Genomic DNA, 21,854 nt, shown 5'->3' with positions numbered 1-21,854 from the left:
TTTTATCTGTTTTACTGATTTTAATAGATCATGGAACTGGAGATGAGTGACAAGATTTTTAGTATAATTGTGAAGTGAGCTGTCTTTTGCACTTTCGAGGTTATATAGATATAATCTGTTGAATAAGAGTATTGTTTATCACGCTGCCCAGAGCACCGATGGCCAATTACATGCTGCAAAGTTTTGTGAGTGACATCTACATGAATGTGTGATTTACTCTGAAGCTGACATCATGATACTAGCACGGGACAAACATATGGCAAGTCAAAATAGACGAGTGCAATGTAAATGCAGACTAATAGATTACTATAATTTAGTTATTCCTAATCATAATATGCTTAGTTTCTATTTATTTCAAAGGCTATATGCTTAATAAAAGAAAAAAAAAAAAAAAAATGTAGCTCTGCTTGACACATTTTGTATAAGGGTCACTAATCCATGTCTCTTGTCTGAGGGGTCCCTTGCCCTGAACTTTGAAGACCCCTGATATAAAAAGCACTATAGAGATAAAGGTGACATTATTTGATTTAATCAGAAATGTACCATAGAGATTAAAGTATAATTTATCTCTTCCTACACAATATTGTTTTTAGATACACCAGTAATATTTTGTAGTTTACATACATACTTATTGTACATATAAAGTGTTGAAATGTTGTTGGCAATTGTGGGAAACAGTATCCCATTCAGTGTCTTCAGATGCATACATCAGATTTCAGCAAATGTAGCAGGTAATCCAGGAACTCCATGCATTCAGAAAACTCTCATGCTATTCACAGTATACACGCAGCATACTGCAATAGAGTAGGAGTTGTATGGTAGTATGCCATTCCAAACCCAGCTTCAGCACTGATTTTTAAAGGATTTGTTGTAAAGTGAAGGGAACTAAAAATATCCTGTTGGTACATTAGCCTATAGCATTATTAGGCCTGCCATTATTATTTCTTAATGTGATGAAATGCTACTCTCACAAACTGAATTTATTTTTTAGCGTGTTTAAAAAAAAAAAAAAAAAACTTGCAGCAAACGAAAAAGGCGATTAATCAGTTAAAATGTGTTAGGCCTATTGTAGGTTAACAAATTTACATTATATACTTAGGAACAGAGTATGGGCCTAAATCTAGGCTATGTTGTTAACTATTTACAAGTTTGGTTTATGTTTTTTATCCAGCTTTTTTTTTCCATTGCATCTGAAAATGCACATGTGCATGCGCATTCACTTTCGCACGCTCAACCTGCCTCCCACGATGCACAGTTGTGGACGATTTCAAAATGTTTGATATAAAGGTTGCTGACATTATACAGGAGTTGTTCATTAAAAAAAAAAAAAAGTCAAAATATATTGTTAGTTTTATGCTAACATGCAATCAAGGTCTTCGGATACTATATAAGATACAAGTTCATTTAGCCTATTTAACATGCATTGTGACATTTTACTGTTTCAAATTTATAAACTCCTTAAAGGGTTAGTTCAGCCAAAAATGAAAAATTATGTCATTAATGACTCACCCTCATGTCGTTCCAAACCCGTAAGACCCTCCGTTCATCTTCGGAACACAGTTTAAGATATTTTAGATTTAGTCCGAGAGCTTTCTGTCCCTCCATTGAAAATATATGTACGGTATACTGTCCACGTCCAGAAAGGTAATAAAAACATCTTCAAAGTAGTCCATGTGACATCAGAGGGTCCGTTAGAATTTATTGAAGCATCGAAAATACATTTTGCTCCAAAAATAACAAAAATTACAACTTTATTCATCATTTTCTTCTCTTCCGGGTCTGTTGTGAACGCGACTGCTGTGACTGTTGACGTACGACGCTGCTGACGTGTTCTCCTCTTCCCACAATAACAAAAAAAAAACGACAAAAAAATCATAAATAAACACTCAAATCATTCTATTTCACAACAAAAACGTATTTTAAAAAAATGATGAATAAAGTCGTAATTTTTGTTATTTTTGGAGCAAAATGGTATTTTCGATGCTTCAACAAATTCTATCGGACCCTCTGATGTCACATGGACTACTTTGATGATGTTTTTATTACCTTTCTGGACACGGACAGTATACCGTACATATACATTTTCAATGGAGGATCAGAAAGCTCTCGGACTAAATCTAAAATATCTTAAACTGTGTTCCGAAGATGAACGGAGGTCTTAACGGGTTTGGAACAACATGAGGGTGAGTCATTAATGATATAATTTTCATTTTTGGCTGAACTAACCCTTTAAGATTTTAAAGTCAGTTTAATAGTATTGAAATTCAAGTTGAATCTAGTATTAAAAAAAGGTTTTAATTGCTTAAATTATCTCTATGAATTAATAAGTTAGCATGACTTTTTCATCATAGCATTTTTTACGAGCTGTATTCGTTTTCTGAAACCAAGCACCCACTTTTTTCTTTTTTAAATCTCCTACAACCTCTTTTTTTTTAAGGAAGGTGCCATCAGGGAGACCTAAAGATAATAACATCATCATTAGAGTTGCCAATTAACTTCAGAAATGGAAAATAAGGGCTAATAGAGGTTCTTTCTTTTATTCTTTATTTATAATGTTTATTCTTGAAGAAAATAAGTATTTATTCTCTAAGAAAATAAGGGAAAGAATATAAGGGACGATCCAATTATTTGTAATGTACAATAATATAGGCCTATATCTGCCTGCAGTTAAAAAGTTATCATATTTGTTTTGATCCACCCATTTATGTAGGCTACAATTATTCTAAAAATAAAAATAAATAATGTCATAAAAAATGCTATCGGCCTGAATAAATTTTACCATTATAGAATTGGGGTAGTAATTTAGGAGGTGAAAATTGTCACAATCTCTAGCTGGAGTGCCTGTGAGCTTCATTAGAGGGCACTACATTCCAGACTCTTGCCACTTTAACCTGGACTCCATTTCCCATAATCCTTTCCCAGGACTCCTCATCAGTTGCAATCACCTGTCTCTCATCACCTCTCATCAGTCTCGCACTATAAAGGTTGCACACATCCACATAAACTTTGCTGATTATTGTTTAGCCTGTACCCTGTTCCCTGTATCCTTGTTTCTTTTGCTTTGCCGTGCCTCCTTGTTTTTGACCTTGGACTGTTTATCTGGTTTATGATTGTTTTGTTGCCTGCCCTGACCTTTGCCTGTTTACGGATTCCTCTTTGTCTTTGCCTGGGATATTATTGTTTGCTGGTACTGGACTCTGCCTGTTTGACCACTCTATAATAAAGCCTGCATTTGGATCCTCACCTCTGTTGTCACGACGCCTCCTTCGTAACAGAATAATCAGCCGAACGAGGATCCAGCGGCTTTCCTGAACGACACTGGGCAGGTATGGACACTGCAAGACTGTTATTAGCTCTCGAGCAGGGCACCCGATAACTTGAGAGCTATATTCAAGAGTATTTAGATCTTGAGTGTTTTTCTGATCTGCCGGACTGTGTGCTTATAGACTTCTTTTGTGAGGTCATTACCCAGCCCCTCAAATCGCGACTAATAAGCGAGAGTCCCCATTTATCTCTCAGTCAGTTTATGGACTATGCTTTGTGTGTTGGCTCTTCATTCACTGGGGGTGTCGTGGAGGAGGAACGTGACATAGCACTCACTCATGTTATGGCAGCCGCACTAGAGCACGAGCACAGAATGGCGGCAACAGCTGAGCCTAATTGCAAGATGGCCGCCAGCCCGGTGCCACTGCACAAGATGGCCGCCAATCCAGAGGCCGCTCCTCGCAAGCAACGATCCAGAACCCGCTCCTCGCATTCGCCCTCTAGAGAGAGGTCAGGTCATGGCACTTCCTCCAGAAATGGCAGTCACCGTTGACCTTCCAGAGTCAGGTCAAGTCGCCGTTGATGTTCTCAAGTCACTATTGAGCACCCAGAGCCTCGTCACGTCCCAGCCGAACTCCCAGAGCCTCGTCACGTCCCAGCCGAACTCCCAGAGCCTCGTCACGTCCCAGCCGAACTCCCAGAGCTTGTCACGTCCCAGCCGAACTCCCAGAGCCTCGTCACGTCCCAGCCGAACTCCCAGAGCCTCGTCACGTCCCAGCCGAACTCCCAGAGCCTCGTCACGTCCCAGCCGAACTCCCAGAGCCTCGTCTCATCCTGTCGGTTACACCCAGCAATGTTCTCTCAGTCTGTTGTGTTTCTGTCAAGGAGACTCTTACCGCTGTGGAACCTCCAGAGGTGGCGGCAACTGCTGCAGAACCTTTGGAGGTGTCAGTAGTATCCATCCACGAACTCACGTCTGTCCTGTCACGGCCATGGAGGCCATCTATGAACTCACAGCCTGTCCTGTCATGGCCATAAAGGCCATCTATGAACTCTCGCCCTACCATGTCACGGCTTTGGAGGCCGTTTGGAAAATCTCTAACCACATCTGCCATGTCAAGATCTCTAGCTGGAGTGCCCGTGAGCTTCATTAGAGGGCACTCCATTCCAGACTCTTGCCACTTTACCCTGGATTCCATTTCCCATAATCCTTTGCCAGGACTCCTCATCAATTGCAATCACCTGTCTCTTATCACCTCATCAGTCTAGCACTATAAAGGTTGCAGACATCCACACACACTTTGCTGATTATTGTTTAGCCTGTACCCTGTTCCCTGTATCCGTGTTTCTTTGCTTTGGCTTGCCTCCTTGTTTTTGACCTTGGACTGTTTATCTGGTTTGATTTGTTTTGCTGCCTGCCCTGACCTTTGCCTGTTTATGGATTCCTCTTTGTCTTTGCCTGGGACATTATTGTTTGCGGATACTGGACTCTGCCTGTTTGACCACTCTATAATAAAGCCTGCATTTGGATTCTCAACTCTGTTGTCACGACGCCTCCATCATAACAAATATACTGAGAAATTACAAATTGCATGGGATTTTAAAGCATAACAATTGAAGATCTATGAAACATTTCTATGATGCATTTTTTTTTTAAACAATGGCACTTAAAGTTTTCAATTAAAATATTTCAACCGTATAGCCTGTGAATAAATAAAATGCATACTTTTTAATGAAAGAACACTTATAGAGTGTATGTTGCTTCTGGTGTTTGGATTTGTACTTCAATATATTGAGCTCCACGTTTAAGAATAGCCTACAAACTGATTTTGTAAAGTCAAACCGCCAGCCCAGACGGTGAAGCTGGTTCATTTATAGCGAGTCACGATCGCTGTGAAGTGGGAGCAGCTGATGGAGGATTCCACTTGGTCTTAAAGCCTTCCTTAAATGCCTACGTTCACAAATGATAATTTTCACAAAAATAATGATTAATTATCAATTGATAATTTGTTATTATTTTGGTCTAGTGAAAATAATAATATGGGCTGTGAGAAAATAATGGATAAAAAGAGTAGGGCTGCTGTGAGTGCAGGCATGTTTCAACCCAGTAACAGGAAAACACACCGTTCCTCACAGACAAAAAACAGACTGAATTCAGTTCAGCTGGAGGGGGTTGGGGTTTGGGGTAGTTTCAGTATAGCTTGTGGGGGTCGAAATAAAGGTGTGAATCTCTTGGTCTTTCATATGGACAGTGTCTTATGAGGGTTTCAAACATGCTGAACAGGTTTTAGGACATATTGGTTTAGAACAACTTTAAAGAAAGGTTTAAACCACTTCAAATGTTGACTACTGTATAGCGCAATAAAGTTTATTAGTTATTATAACTTAATTTCAGAGGAAGTTGCCTTAACTTTTGCCCCCCTACTTAAAATCAATATTCAAATGATAAAAAGAAATTGTTCAAAACAAGTTTTAATATAATTCTTTATCACTTTACCAGTCAAATTTATAACTGAGACAAGATGATTTTAAAAAAGCAGTAAACGTTATTACCTTACTGCTGGAAAGACCTTTATTTTTATTTATTTATTTATTTTTTAATACTAGCCCATCATGCATCTAAACATGCATTATTATTATTATTTCTTATATAAATTATTTGTAAATATAGCAGACACTGTCTAGTCTACGATCTGGTTCATTTCGTAGGGTGAAACATCTCTCTCACTCAGCCCCAGAGTATGTGAGAGTGGAGCAGCAACAATTTCCCCTCCGCGCTCAGAGCATTTAATAATCACTCCGCTCCGCACTCACTGATACCAGAAACACTGCTCTGCCTTCGCTCCATGACTAAAGTTGAAATGTTATGTTCATAATGTAGCCTATAAAAATAAAATAAAAATGAATAAAATAAATAAAATAACAGGAGAGTTTCAAAGGGGATTAGGCTATTTTGTGCAACCTTTTTTTCATACCAAAAAAGCAACTGAACAACATTAGGAAAACAGTGTGTCAATAATGCAAAATGACAGTTAAAGGCAGTTCATCGTTAAAGCAACTGAACAACATTAGGAAAACAGTGTGTCAATAATGCAAAATGACAGTTAAAGGCAGTTCATCATTGAATTCAGTGATGTCATCATGCAGCTCAGTTCAGTTTAAATAGTATCTGTGCAATAATTTGCAATCAAGTCAACGATATCGCTGTAAATGAAGTGTCCCCAACTAAGCAAGCCAGAGGCGACAGCGGCAAGGAACCAAAACTCCATCGGTGACAGAATGGAGAAAAAACCTTGGGAGAAACCAGGCTCAGTCGGGGGGCCAGTTCTCCTCTGACCAGACGAAACCAGCAGTTCAATTCCAGGCTGCAGCAAAGTCAGATTGTGCAGAAGAATCATCTGTTTCCTGTGGTCTTGTCCCAGTGGTCGTCTGAGACAAGGTCTTTACAGGGGATCGTTCTCTGGGGCTCATCTAGTTGTCCTGGTCTCCGCTGTCTTTCAGGGCTGTAGAGGTCCTTTCTAGGTGCTGACGGAACCATCTGGGCTGGATACGTACTGCATCCGGGTGACTGCAGTGACCCTCTGACTTGGATACAGACTGGATCTGGTGGCTATGGTGACCTCGGAATAAGAGAGAAACGGACTAATATTAGCGTAGATGCCATTCTTGTAATGATGTAGCAAGTCCATCGGGTGTTATGGGAATTGTTTCCTGGTTCCGGTTTACCTATTAATGCAGCCTAAAAATCCTTTAACGGATTTGGATATTAGAAGCGTATTAGTGTGCAATGTGTAAGCCAGGTTAAAGAGATGGGTCTTTAATCTAGATTTAAACTGCAAGAGTGTGTCTGCCTCCCGAACAATGTTAGGTAGGTTATTCCAGAGTTTGGGCGCTAAACAGAAAAAGGATCTGCCGCCCGCAGTTGACTTTGATATTCTAGGTATTATCAAATTGCCAGAGTTTTGAGAACGGAGCAGACGTGGAAGACTATAATGTAACAAGAGCTTGTTCAAATACTGAGGTGCTAAACCATTCAGGGCTTTATAAGTAATAAGCAAGATTTTAAAATCTATACGATGTTTGATAGGGAGCCAGTGCAGTGAAGACAGAACCGGGCTAATATGATCATACTTCCTGGTTCTAGTAAGAACTCTAGCTGCTGCATTTTGGACTAACTGGAGTTTGTTTACTAAGCGAGCAGAACAACCACCCAATAAAGCATTACAATAATCTAACTTTGAGGTCAAACGCATGGATTAACATTTCTGCATTTGACATTGAGAGCATAGGCCGTAATTTAGATATATTTTTGAGATGGAAAAATGCAGTTTTACAAATGCTAGAAACGTGGCTTTCTAAGGAAAGTTTGCTATCAAATAGCACACCTAGGTTCCTAACTGATGACGAAGAATTGACAGAGCAGCCATCAAGTCTTAGACAGCGTTCTAGGTTATTACATGCAGAGCTTTTAGGTCCTATAATTAACACCTCTGTTTTTTCATAATTTAGCAGTAAGAAATTACTCCCCATCCAGTTTTTTGACTATGCATTCCATTAGTTTTTCAAATTGGTATGTTTCGCCGGGCCGCGAAGAAATATAAAGCTGAGTATCATCAGCATAACAGTGAAAGCTAACACTGTGTTTCCTGATGATATCTCCCAAGGGTAACATGTAAAGCGTGAAGAGTAACGGCCCTAGTACTGAGCCTTGAGATACTAAACACTCCAATTCACACCAATAAAATACAACAAAGTTTTCTAGTACGAATTGATGGCGGTCATATAAGTAAACACCACGATCAGATGATGCACTTCCATTAATGCCACCAAAGTGTTCTAGTCTATGCAAAAGAATAGTGTGGTCAAATAGTGTCGAACGCAGCACTAAGATCCAATAGCACTAATAGAGAGATACAACCACGATCAGATGATAAGAGCAGGTCATTTGTAACTCTAAGGAGAGCAGTCTCAGTACTATGATACGGTCTAAATCCTGACTGGAAATCCTCACAGATGCCATTTTTCTCTAAGAATGAATATAATTGTGAGGATACTACCTCTTCTAGTATCTTGGACAGAAAAGGGAGATTCGAGATCGGTCTATAATTAACTAGTTCTTTGGGGTCAAGTTGTGGTTTTTTGATGAGAGGCTTAATAACAGCCAGTTTGAAGGTTTTGGGGACATATCCTAATAACAATGAGGAATTAATAATAATTAATAAGAATTAATAATAGTAAGAAGAGAATTTTTTTTTAAATGCAATTATCCAAAATAAAACCAAACAAGATTTGTAATGAAGATAAAATATGTAGACAAATAAGAATAAATGCTGCGCGAGCACTCAGCATCATGTGCGCCAAGCAAATCTTGCATTGATATTTTAAGGAATATTATACAAACCTGCATTTAAATGCAGCTGCAATTTATTTATTTATTTATTTATTTACTTTACTTAAATTATATGAAAGCAAGTAAAGAAGGCTCCCTTTAAAATCACTGAAGTTGTCAATTAATGAAGCTCTTTTTTACATCGTGTGCATTTTGTTGATTATAATGAGAGAACTTGAGTTTATACGTGAAGACATTTTATTAATCAGTCCATTCTTTAGAGTTTCAATGATTTAGTTAAATCGTGCAGGTTTAATTTATTCGTTTCTTGTTTTAATTAGGCCTACATAATGGGAGCGAAATTATACAGTGCCTCACGTTTTACTAAAATAAAGAAAATAATTTATAAAACACGCAAGCCTAGCTCACTATAGGCTACCACTTTTAATTCTCTGATGCAAAGTAAACCACAATTTCTTTTGTGACCTACACTAAAAAATTGGAAGACCAGTTTACTTCCAACAACTCAACTTCAGTGTAGAGAGGACTGAGAGCCATCACTAACTACAAGACACCATCCCCCTGCACTGAGGCTAATCAACAACTTGCTAAAGACCTGAATGAGTTTTATTGCAGATTTGAAACCCCCAACACCCATTCTGACCATCTCCCTACACAACCGTTAACACCTCCTGCAATCCCCCTCTCCACACCTCCTGCTCTTCAAATCTGTGAAGATGATGTGCGCCAGGTCTTCAGGAAGAACAAAAGAAGAAAAGCACCAGGCCCAGATGGTGTTACACCAGCCTGTTTGAAAACCTGTGCTGACCAGCTGGCCCCCATCTTTTCACAGATCTTCAACAGATCTCTGGAGTTGTGTGAAGTGCCTTCCTGCTTCAAACGCTCCACCATCATCCCCGGTTCCAAAGAAACCCAAGATAACAGGACTTAACGACTACAGACCTGTGGCTCTAACGTCTGTTGTCATGAAGTTGTTTGAAAAAACTGGTTCTGGCTTATCTGAAGGACATCACTGGACCCTTACTGGACCCCCTGCAGTTTGCCTACTGAGCAAACAAGTCCGTGGAGGATGCAATCAACATGGGATTGCACTTCATCCTGCAACATCTGGACAAAACAGGGACTTATGTGAGGATCCTGTTTGTGGACTTCAGCTCGGCTCTCAACACCATCATCCCAACAGCCCTCCAGACCAAACTGACCCAGCTCTCTGTTCCTAGCTCTATCTGTCAGTGGATCACCAGCTTTCTGACAGATGGGCAACAGCTAGTGAGACTGGGGAAACTCATGTCAAACAGCTGCTCCACCAACACTGGTGCCCCTCAGGGATGTGTTCTCTCCCCGCTGCTCTTCTCGCTGTACACCAACGACTGCACCTTGGCTTCTGTCAAGCTCCTGAAGTTTGCAGATGACATTACAGTCATCGGCCTCATCTAGGATGGTGACGAGTCTGCTTACAGACAAGAGGTTGAGCAGCTGGCTGTCTGGTGCAGTCTTAACAACCTGGGGCTGAACATGCTCAAAACAGTGGAGATGATCGTGGACTTCAGAAGAAACCCCCCTGCACTCCCCCCACTCACTATCATGAACAGCACTGTGGCTGCAGTGGAGTCATTCAGGTTCCTGGGAACCACCATCTCTCAGGACCTTAAGTGGGACAATCACATTGACTCCATTGTGAAAAAGGCCCAACAAAGGTTGTACTTCCTTCGCCAGCTGAGGAAGTTTAACCTGCCACAGGAGCTGCTGAAACAGTTCTACTCAGCCGTCACTGAGTCTGTACTGTGCACTTCAAAAACTGTCTGGTTTGGTTCAGCTACAAAATCAGACATCAGAAGACTACAGGGAACGGTTCGGACTACTGAAAGGATTATTGGTACTCCCCCGTCCACCCTTCAAGCAACTGTATACATCCAGTGTGAGGAAAAGGGCTCAGAAAATCACTCTGGATCCCTCTCATCCAAGTTACCCCATCTTTGAACTTTTGCCATCTGGCTGGCGCTTCAGAGCCGCAAATACCAGGACAGTCAGGCACAAGAACAGTTTCTTCCCCCAGGCAATCTACCTCATGAACAGTTAAATGTTCCCCACTTATGCAATAAAAATGTGCAATATTATATTTATTTGTTACCCCTCCATCCAAGTACATCCCTGCATCTTACTCAATCCTATTCCATTATCATTTATAGCACAATTGTTTATACACTTATTTATTTGCAAAAGTTTTAATTTTTTTTTTAAAAAAATATTTTTTGTCTGTGTGTTGTTGTCTGTGTACTGGAAGCTTATGTCACTAAAACAAATTCCTTGTATGCGCAAACATACTTGGCAATAAAGCTCTTTCTGATTCTGATTCTGAATAATATAACACATAATTCACATTATATAAATAATACTGCACACTATTTAAATGTGTCAAATCTAAAATATGGTGTAGAGAAAATATAAGCACAGGCTCAGGCACAGGCTTGACATTTATCCTGCTTGAATTCGTTCTAAGAAACGCACATATCTTCATAAGGACTAAACTTTCATCTGTGAATATAAAATATTTTAACTAGCCTACAGTGTTGTTTTTTTCATTTTCCCCGACTGCAGTCAAATATAACACATCAGTGAGGCAAAGCTGACGTCTATTTGCCAAAATGTGCTTTGATGCGCTTGTTTGAAAACTTGTGATTAAAGCGCCACTCAGCGGTGAAAAGCTGCAAATGCACTTTGCAGACGCGGCGGCGGCGGTACGTGCAGCGTAAGAACCACCGTTTTGGATGGCCACCTTCTGTATTATGCAATATCTCAAAAAAAAAAAAAGGATAAAAAGACAACAATTAAATGGAATTGTAGACAACACTTTGGGGGTTTGCCAGTTGGTGGTTTGGACCATTATCAACAAATAAAATCGTCAACAAACCCTTACAAATAGACAAAAGCGAGACAAGACGCAAGTGTTGCTTTCGTCAACGAAAATTATGACTAAATATCATCGTCAATGAACCTTTATCACGTGACTAAAACGAGACGAGACGCAACGTAAATCCTGGTCATATGACGATGACTATATTTAAATGTATAATGCAGTATTGTTGATGATTAAAAACGAGACTAAATGTGGTTTACAAAATAAAAACTATGCTAAAATGTCTCTTCATTTTCGTTGACGAAAACGAGACGAAACAAAATGTTATGACGTTATTTCGTCTCGTTAAGTCGCGTTATTATTATTATTTTGCATTATTTCTGTTTCCTGCGTCTCACTTCAGGGCTGCATCAGGTCGCACTGTGCAGACGCGACCGACGTCACTTCCTCGCGGCATTATTAAGAAGATGACAACAAAAAAAGTTAAGCGGGATTAATACTTTCACCTGGCTCCGCTGACTGCGAGTGCTCCTTCCCAAACGGACGAGGCTTTTATACTTGTCACCTTCGCCATTGTACTATTCTTTGAAACGACAGGGGAGCGACGAGGAGTAATTGTCCTTGAACACTGTCGGGAATCACCGGTGAGAAGAAGTCATTTGCCAGTATGGCCAGTACAAGTCTTGTGATAAATGAGTTGATGAATTAATCATTTCTTTATGTACAAACTTAAAACAGTCTTAAACTGTTGGCTGTATTTCACTTCAAACACAAGACAACTTTAAGCAAATAGTGTATAATTAATATCTAAATGAATTCTAATTCTATTTTATACTATAAAAATAAAACCTACTTCAAGTAAGAAGCCTTGGACAAACTATGCAAAAAAAAATAAAAAATTCCCCTTCACCTTATGGAGTTTGAACTTCATATTAAACTGCTTCTGTTTCACACAAACGCCAACACAGATATGTATGTTCAGCTAGAATCGCCCTGAACTCATGCATGTTCGGATGCGGAGTTATGCGGAAAGTTACAAAAAAGTGCAGTGCACTCCGCCACAAGAAATTAGATTTAAATTTATGTGTGTGTACTTCTAACATGTTTGGTTGGTAAAATAAATGTTGTAAATTCAAATCTGAGAGTCTTCCTTGTCTGGAATGGAAGTATTCTTGAGTCTATAAGGTAACAATAATATAATAAGATAACTTTGTTTGAAATGGGTTTGGCTAAAATAAAATGTTGGTTTCGTCTATACTACTAGGTACTTTTATTATATTGACTGGGTTAAATAGAATGGCATTACTAAAAAGTCATCAGTTTTCGTCGACTAAAAATAGACTAAATGTCATCAGTTTGCGTCGACTAAAACTTTACTAAAATGTCATCAGTTTCGTCGACTAAAACTAGACTAGACTAAAAACAGTATGAACGTGACTAAAACTAATAAAAACTAAAATGACAGCTTCACACAAAGACTAGACTAAAACTAAAATAAAAAAAGTTATATAAAACAAATACCACACAAAATTAAAACAAAAAGCTCTACACAAAAAAAAAAAAAAATTAGGCAAGGCAAGTTTTATATAACACATTTCGCACACAATGGTAATTCAAAGTGCTTTACATGAAAGTAAAATAATCATGAAGAAAAATAATAACAAAAATAAAACAAGCAATTTTAAAACATAAAACAAGCAATTTTAAAACATTGGAAATTATTTAAAAATTGTCTTATTTAAAATGAATTTAAAACAGTTAAAAATAGAAAATGATTTTACATAAAATACAGTGAATACGTAAAATACAGTGCAATCAGTTCGGACATCGCACAGTGCTCATTCAATAAATGCACAGCTAAACAGATGAGTTTTGAGTCTAGATTTAAATGTGACTAATGTTTTAGCACATCTGATCTCTTCTGGAAGCTTGTACCAACTGCGGGCGGCATAGTAACTAAAGTCGGACTCCCCTTGTTTTGTGTGAACCCTTGGTATTTCTAACTGACTTGAACCTAATGATCTGAGTGCTCTGTTAGGTTTATATTCAGTGAACATATCTGCAATATATTTTGGTCCTAGATCATTGAGTGATTTATAAATGAGTAAAAGTACTTTAAAATCAATCCTAAATGTAACTGGAAGCCAGTGTAAAGACCTGAGAACTGGTGTGATATGCTCAGATTTTCTGGTTCTATCAATAATCCTTGCAGCACATTCCAATAATATCTGCAACCAAATAAAAAACTTCTATAGAAAACCCAAGACAACACTATTAAAATAGCCCTTTAAACAAAAAATAGTCAAGTCAAGTCATCTTTATTTATATAGCGCTTTAAACAAAAAAAAGATTGCGTCAAAGCAACTGAACAACATTAATTAGGAAAACAGTGTCAATAATGCAAAAACTTGACTTGACTTGTTTGACCCCAAGAGTCAAGGTATGCATTCACCTTGAAAACTTCATCTTTGTTTCCAAATGCTATGACTTCAGTTTTTTCCTTGTTTAACTGAAGAAAGTTCTGGCACATCCAACTATTAATTTCATCTATACATTTGCAGAGGGAGTCAATGGGGCTGTAGTCATTTGGCGATAAGGCTAGGTAAATCTGGGTATCATCAGCATAGCTGTGATAGGCAATTTGGTTCTTTCTCATTATCTGACTTAGTGGGAGCATATACAGGCTAAACAAGAGTGGTGCAAGAATTGAGCCTTGTGGGACTCCGCATGTCATGGACGTCCACTTAGACTTATGCTCTCCTAGACTCGCATAATAGCTTCTCCCTTCTAAGTATGACCTGAACCATTTGAGTACCATCCCAGAAAGCCCGACCCAGTTTTCCAGTCTCTCTAGTAGTATGTTATGATCGACAGTGTCAAACGCAGCACTGAGATCTAGCAATACCAGCACTGATATTTTGCCAGAGTCAGAATTTAAGCGAATATCATTTATTATCTTGATGAGTGCTGTCTCTGTGCTGTGATGTGTTCGGAAACTAGATTGAAAATTGTCCAGGTTTCCATTTGAGTTTAAGTATTTGTTCAGCTGATTAAGGACTACCTTTTCTATAATTTTGCCTATAAAAGGAAGATTAGATATGGGTCTATAATTGCTCAAAATGGTGTTATCAAGATTGCTCTTTTCAGGGAGGGGCTTAACAACTGCAGTTTTCAGGGAGTTTGGAAATGTCCCAGAAAGAAGTGAGGCATTCACCACTTCTAAGAGGTCTGCTTCTAAACAGTTAAGCACACTTTTAAAAAAAGATGTGGGAAGTGTGTCAAGATAGCAGGTTGACGATTTTAGATGCTGCACTATTTCTTCCAAAATGTTGCTATCAATTGCTTCAAAAATAGACATAGTATCTTTTTGATATTGTGGCCGAATCTGTCTGAACTCTGCATTACTTGAGGATGTGCTAATCGACTTCCTGATATTAATGATCTTCTCAGAAAAGAAGGAAGCAAACTCATTGCATTTGCTAACTTATAGCATTTCACTGGGAATCTGACTTGGGGGGTTTGTCAGTCTCTCAACAGTGGCAAAAAGAGTACGAGTGTTGTTTAAGTTACTGTTTATAAGGTTTGAGAAGAAATTCTGTTTAACTGTGGCTAGTTTCACATTAAAAGCATGAAAGCTGTCTTTATAGATGCTATAGTGAATTTCAAGTTTCGTCTTTCGCCACATCCGCTCGGCTTTTCTGCATTGTCTTTTCATAGTCTGAACTGCTATTGATCTTCTCCAAACTGATTTCTGTCTTTTTGTTTTCTTACTGACTATTATTGGAGCAATATCATCAATAACATTCTTAACTTTTGAGTTACAGGAATCAAGGAAAATATCAAAAGAGTCTGCAGAAATGCTTGGTGTTAAAGATATAGCCTCCATAAACCGCACACAAGTGTTCTCGTTAATGCATCTCCTTCTGACAGAGACAGATCTAGATTGAGTGGTAGCAGAGATCAATATATCAAAGAAAATACAGAAGTGATCAGATAGTGCTACGTCCTTAATAACAATGGATGAAACTTTGTGTGTGGGTCCATGCACATGCTGAATCAGGTCAAAAGTCAAAAAAACCTTTATCATATATTTTTTATATTCTTCATTACCTAATTAAATATTAAAATACCAAAAAACACCAAAACAGGCAAAACAGTCACTCTGAGGAAATCATTGATAACATTTCTGTGACCTCTTCAACAAAGGCTGGAGAGTATTTTGGAGGCCTGTAAATAATGATAAACAGAATGCGTGGAGCACCTTTCAACACAATCCCTAGATATTCAAAAGACAAGTACTGTCCAAATGACACTTGCTTGCATTGATAGACATCTTTAAATAACACAGCTACACCTCCACCTCTCCTAACAGTCCTGCAGACACTCATGAAAGTAAAGTTAGGAGGGGCTGCTTCATTGAGGACTGTTGCACTGCAGCTGTCTTCTAGCCATGTTTCGTTTAGAAACATAAAATCCAGATCGTTTGTGGTTATAAAGTCATTGATTAGAAATTATTTATTTTTTAGTGAGAGAATGTTTAAAAATGCTAACTTGATGGCAGTGCTTTGTGTCTTTACATCAATCTTAGTTTGATGCATAATAGGCCGCAGATTAGATGAGTTTGCCCTTCGGCTTGAAAAGGCCTTAGACTTTCTATCACATGATAAAACTGAAAAAGAGAAAGCTACAGGCACACTAGGTTCCCGCTTGTTCTGTAAACATTTCTGAATGTTGCTGCTATTATAGCGGGGACCCGACACATATCACTGAGAGCTGCTATCAGTTGTTTTTGGTTCACCTACAGCAGATGGAGGGTTTGGGCCCTGGCGTTGTGGCAGCAGTCGGAGAGCTCTCACAGGAGCAGGGCCCACAGGCTTTGGTTGGGGGGCCCGCTGTTTTTTTGGTGATATTTGCGGGCTTGCAGCGAATGAGTGTGAGTTTAGTTCCAGCATACACCAATTCCTCCATTTTCTGTGAGAAGCACAGAAGTGGAGATGCTGGAGAGAGGGGATAATGTGTCCAGTTAGAGGGGCTGTGTCTCTGGGGTTTCCAGAGAAAGTTATACTTTGTCCTGGCTTTCCTGGCTGTTTTCCAGAAAGTTGTCCTTGGGTGCTGAGTCTTGTATCTGTTTTGATACATCACAGTCTGTCTGTGAGGAGCTCTGTGGACAGGGCTCAGCCGGGATGAGCAGTGCTTGTTGTGGCTGCATGGTGTTATCAGTGTCCTTGTGGGATATGTCAACCACATGATGACTCGGAGCAGGTGTGTGTGTGCTGAGTGAATTGACACACTCTGCTGAAGGATGGCGTAAGGAGAAGTAGATATTGTCCTTAATTACTCTAGCACCAAGTTTGTTTGGGTGGGGGCCATCCGGTTTAAACAGTTGTTTATGGCCCCAGAAAAGATTGAAGTTGTCAATGAAATTCACTCCTTTTCTATTGCAAGATCTTTGTAGCCATGTGTTTAGCCCAAGCAACCATGAAAACATATTTGTTCCCCTTGCTGGGAGTGGTCCACTGATGAACGACTGAACTTTGAGTCTTCGAAGTGTTTCAAAGAGTTCACTGAAGTCCTTATTAAGGAATACTGACTGCTCTTTCCGAATATCATTCTTCCCCACATGGATGATGATTCGATTTGCAGTCTTGTGCTTCATCAGAATGTTCTGAAGTTCCTTGTTCACATAAGAGACTGTTGCTTGAGGAAGGCAGCATGTTGTTGTAGTCCTGCTACTGATGTTTCTGATCATAGAGTCACCCACTATCAGAGTCCTGGGCTCGGCTGCGCTCTGAGCTGAATGCCGCTGTCTGCTCGACCTTGAGCGCCTGTTAGTAGCAGTGTTAGCTGCTGGCTGATCTGATACATGTTTAATCACATTTGGGGATTCCTCACCCGCATTCATTAATGCTTCAAATCTGTTCTCAAGATGTATAGGGGGTGGTAGAATACCAGTATTGACAAGCCTTGTCATAGACAGGTGACAGACTTGAAAAACATGCACTAAGGGATTCCATGTCTAGTAATGATAAACAACATGTTCCCTTTCGAAAAATTCATTCAACACTTCGATCATGTTCCCTTTCGAAAGCTTCAGTCGATGCTGCGCTGCTCAGCGCATTGGGAAACGTCTTGTTCGTGACCAGCTGTGAATAATGTGTGTAACACGTCGATAGAATTGACCCGGCGGTAAATATAGCCTCGGTTGATGACGTCATCTGAGCGCGCCCGCAACACGGGGCTATAAATAGATAAGCCACAGGTGCATCAACAGGTCTTTTGTCTTCAGATCATTCTGTGCATGTGTGCGTCAGGAAGATTCTTTTTGTCTACTACAGATCTTCGTACGAAAATGACCCAACGAAACAGTAAGTGTTGTGTTCCTCCATGCTCTCGTCCTATGTATGAGCTGGATACGCATGATTACTGTTTTGTTTGTTTGGGGGAAGAGCACGCGTTTCTGGCTTTAGAGACGGGCGAGTGCGAGCATTGTGAACTGTTTTCAGTGAAGATGCTTCGTGCTCGTCTGAACTATTTTCAGACCGCACCCACCTTTTCGTCGGAGGGCTCTCGTGCGGGTTTGCGTGACGAGCGAGCGACGGGCCCGTCCCTTTCGCTTGCAGTGTCACCAGATCCACGCATCCTCTCTCGTGATCTCGAAGCGCGCTCCGGTGCTTCTTCGATTCACGAGGAGGATGATATATCTCTTGAGTCTTCGGGCGATGAGCAGGCCTCTGAACGCTCCTCTCGCGAGAGGAAATCGGTCGAGGAACTGCTCGAGGTGGTTACTCGCGCGGTGGACAGGCTGCAGCTTGACTGGCCAAAAAAAAAAAAAAAAAAAAAAAAAAGTAAGCTGGAGGATAGGTTTCTGTCGGGTGGTAGGAGAGAGAGACCGCAACATCAGTCCCTCCCCTTTTTCGAGGACCTCCATGATGAACTGTCGAAGTCATGGAGCAAACCATATACTTCCCGCATCTTTGTGCCCTCGACGTTGACTTTTTCAACTATCGTGGATGCAAAATCGCGGGGATATTCGGAGATCCCTCGGGTTGAAGAGTCGCTTGCGAGCTATCTCTCACCTGAATCTGCATCCTCGGTGAAGAAAACCTACTCTCCCCACTAAACCTTGTAGAATTACATCATCGCTAGTGGGTAAAGCTTATCAAGCTGCAGGTCAGGCTGGTGCTGCGCTGCACACTATGGCAGTGTTACAGGCATACCAGGCTGACCTATTGAAGGACTTGAGTGTGGGGCAGTACAATCGACGAGGAAGCATTCGCTGAGCTTCGTCGGGCCACAGATTTGTCTCTCCGGGCGACCAAGCAGACGGCTCGTGCCATTGGCCGGTCGATGTCAGCTTTAGTCAGCACGGAGAGGCATCTGTGGGCTTAATTTGACGGGCATTAAAGAGAAGGAACGTTTGTTTCTTTTAGACTCCCCTATCTCTCCATCTGGCCTGTTTGGCGATTCAGTTAATTCGGTCGTCGACAGGTTTAGGGAAGTAAAGAAACATGAAGAAGCGTTCGTTCAGTTTCTTCCTCGCCGCACTCAAGGGGGGGGGGCATCAGCCACCCAGCCTCGCCCCGGTCCTTCAAAAACCAGGGAGGTTAAAAAAGCAGAGCGTGGCAGACCGTGCTCCCCCTCGTAGGGATTGGGGACAGGTTCGCCGTGCTCAGCAACCTCCCAAGCCAGACCTCAGGACTTTTATTAATAGGAAGAAGAAGTCCTGACGCCATGGCACCCGTGCTGGTGGGGGTAGTCCCTCACGGGGTGGGGCGCGCTCGAGAGCTTTTCGCCCCGCCCCGTTACCCTCAACATACCCCTCCATCCCCGCCGCTTCTGGTGTCTCGGGGGGCGGGGGTTTCCAGCGAGATTTTAGATGTTCCAGTACTTCCTGCCATCATCCTGGACACGGAACATCTAACATCCCCTCAAAAGGAAGTATTGAAATTGGTACCACTCTCAGAGAGTCTGGCAGCGTGGAAACTTCTGCCAGGCATTTCTGCATGGGTATTGAGCACAGTACGGGTAGGATACAGGATCCAATTTATTCGTCATCCTCCACGTTTCAACGGCGTGGTTTCCACTTCCGTGAAACCGGAGCTGATGCAGGTACTGTTTTAAGAGCTACAAACTCTTCTGGGCAAAGAGGCCATAGAACATGTTCCTCTTCCACAGAGAGAGTCGGGCTATTACAGCAGATACTTTCTAGTTCCCAAAAAGGGTGGGGGAGTGCGTCCAATCTTGGATCTTCGAGGCTTAAACCGTACAATCAGAGCACTCAAGTTCAAGATGTTAACCGTCAAGACGGTCGTGTCGCAAATTCGGCATCGCGATTGGTTTATCACGATCGATCTGAAGGACGCATATTTTCATATAGAGATTTTGCCACAACACAGGAAATTCCTGAGGTTCGCTTTCGGGGGCGAAGCATACCAGTTTCGGGTTCTTCCTTTCGGCCTAGCCTTATCACCCCGCACGTACACAAAATGCATGGATGCAGCGCTGGCTCCATTACGACTCCAGGGCATTCGCATTTTGAATTATATCGACGATTGGCTGATACTAGCGCAATCGCGAGAGATGGCGCTACAACACAGGGACATCGTGTTAGCTCATCTAGTTTCTCTGGGGTTGAGACTCAACACCGAGAAGAGTGTTCTCTGTCCGACTCAGAGAACGACTTATCTCGGGATCGTTTGGGATTCGATCACGATGCGGGCACAACTGTCTCCCGCTCGGATCAAGACCATTCAGCAGACCATGAGCAAGGTCAGGCTAGGCCAGGATCGCACTGTTCGTCAGTATCAAAAGATGTTAGGTTTCATGGCTTCAGCATCCACGGTGATTCCTTTGGGGCTGTTGCACATGAGACCATTTCAGTTGTGGCTAAAAGCCAGAGGATTTCATCCGAGAGCCAATCCTCAAAGGCAAATAAAAGTGACGCGCCGCGGGCTTCGTACACTATCTCTGTGGATCAGACCCCGGTTCCTTGCCTTGGGTCCCACTCTAGGGGCACCATGTCGTCGCAGACTGCTAACGACAGATGCCTCCCTGTTGGGCTGGGGAGCAGTTTTGGATGGCCACCCAGCTCAAGGGGAATGGGGGGGTCGTCAGCTCGATTGGCACATCAATTGCCTCGAGCTGATGGCCGTATTTCTGGCTCTGAAATATTTCCTCCATCATTTGAGAGACTGTCATGTTCTAGTACGGGTGGACAACACAGCAATAGTCTCATATATAAATCACCAGGGGGGTCTGCGCTCACGCAATCTGAACAAGATAGCGAGGCAGATTTTTCTTTGGGCCCAGGACAAGCTCCTGTCACTCAGGGCAGTTTACATTCCGGGGCGTTTGAATGTGGGAGCGGATTTACTGTCCAGACAGACACTTCCGTCAGGGGAATGGAAACTCCACCCAGAGGTAGTGGAACAGATTTGGGAAAAATTTTGTGGAAGCAGAGGTGGACCTCTTCGCCTCCCTTCAGACAGCGCAATGTCCCCTCTACTTCTCTCTGAGTCACCCAGCCCCCCTGGGTCTGGATGCGATGGCACACACATGGCCCAGAATGCGCCTGTATGCATTTCCTCCAGTTTCTCTGCTCCCGGGAGTCCTAGCCAGAGTTCGCCAACAAGGGTCTTGCCTCTTGCTGATAGCGCCACGTTGGCCGAACAGGGTATGGTTCTCGGAGATAATATCTCTCCTCGACGGCTCGCCTTGGGCGATTCCGGAGAGGAGGGACCTTCTGTCTCAGGCAGGGGGTACGATATTCCATCCCAGGCCCGACCTGTGGAATCTTCATGTTTGGCCCCTGAAGGGTACCAGCTGAGGAACACAGGGCTGTCGCCGGGTGTTATTGATACCATCCTTAGTGCTAGGGCTTCCTCCACCAGACGGAGTTATGCCAGTAAATGGGGTGTCTTTGACAGGTGGTGTGTGGTACGCAATGTAATGTAGATCCGGTCAACTGCCATATTGCTTCAGTTCTGGACTTCATGCAAGAGAAGTTGTCAACAGGCACATGCCCTGCTACTCTTAAGGTTTATGTGGCCGCTCTTTCGGCTTGCCACGCCTTGATTGACGGGGTGCCACTCGGGAGACACCCTCTGCTCTCTCGCTTTCTTCGTGGGGCCAGACGACTGAGGCCTACAGTAAAGACCAAGATGCCTTCTTGGGACTTAGCTATAGTTAGTTCTCGAGGGTCTGGTTGAAACCCCCTTTGAACCTTTAGAGTCAGCGTCTGATAGACTTCTAACTCTAAAAATGGTTTTTCTCATGGCAATAACTTCTTTGAAGATGATTGGGGATATGCAGGCTCTGTCTATCTCACCATCATGCTTAGACTTTGCCCCAGGGAGCGTGAAAGTGATTCTGCATCCTCATCCT

At 41.7% G+C, this 21,854-nt stretch overlaps 1 protein-coding gene and 1 pseudogene across 9 annotated transcripts in view; both read left to right on the top strand.

Moving 5' to 3' along the window:
- LOC109103223 (NLR family CARD domain-containing protein 3-like) overlaps window positions 1-21,854 on the top strand; it is a 1,793,396-nt gene that overhangs the window by 1,348,082 nt on the left and 423,460 nt on the right. The gene's annotated exons all lie outside the window — the stretch shown is intronic.
- LOC109076780 overlaps window positions 3,668-21,854 on the top strand; it is a 55,284-nt pseudogene continuing 37,097 nt past the window's right edge.

Source organism: Cyprinus carpio, chromosome B22 (genome assembly GCF_018340385.1).
Source record: "Cyprinus carpio isolate SPL01 chromosome B22, ASM1834038v1, whole genome shotgun sequence".
Taxonomy (NCBI): domain Eukaryota; kingdom Metazoa; phylum Chordata; class Actinopteri; order Cypriniformes; family Cyprinidae; genus Cyprinus; species Cyprinus carpio.
The sequence above is the reverse complement of the archived record's forward strand: the minus strand, read 5'-3'. Positions and strand labels throughout refer to the sequence as shown.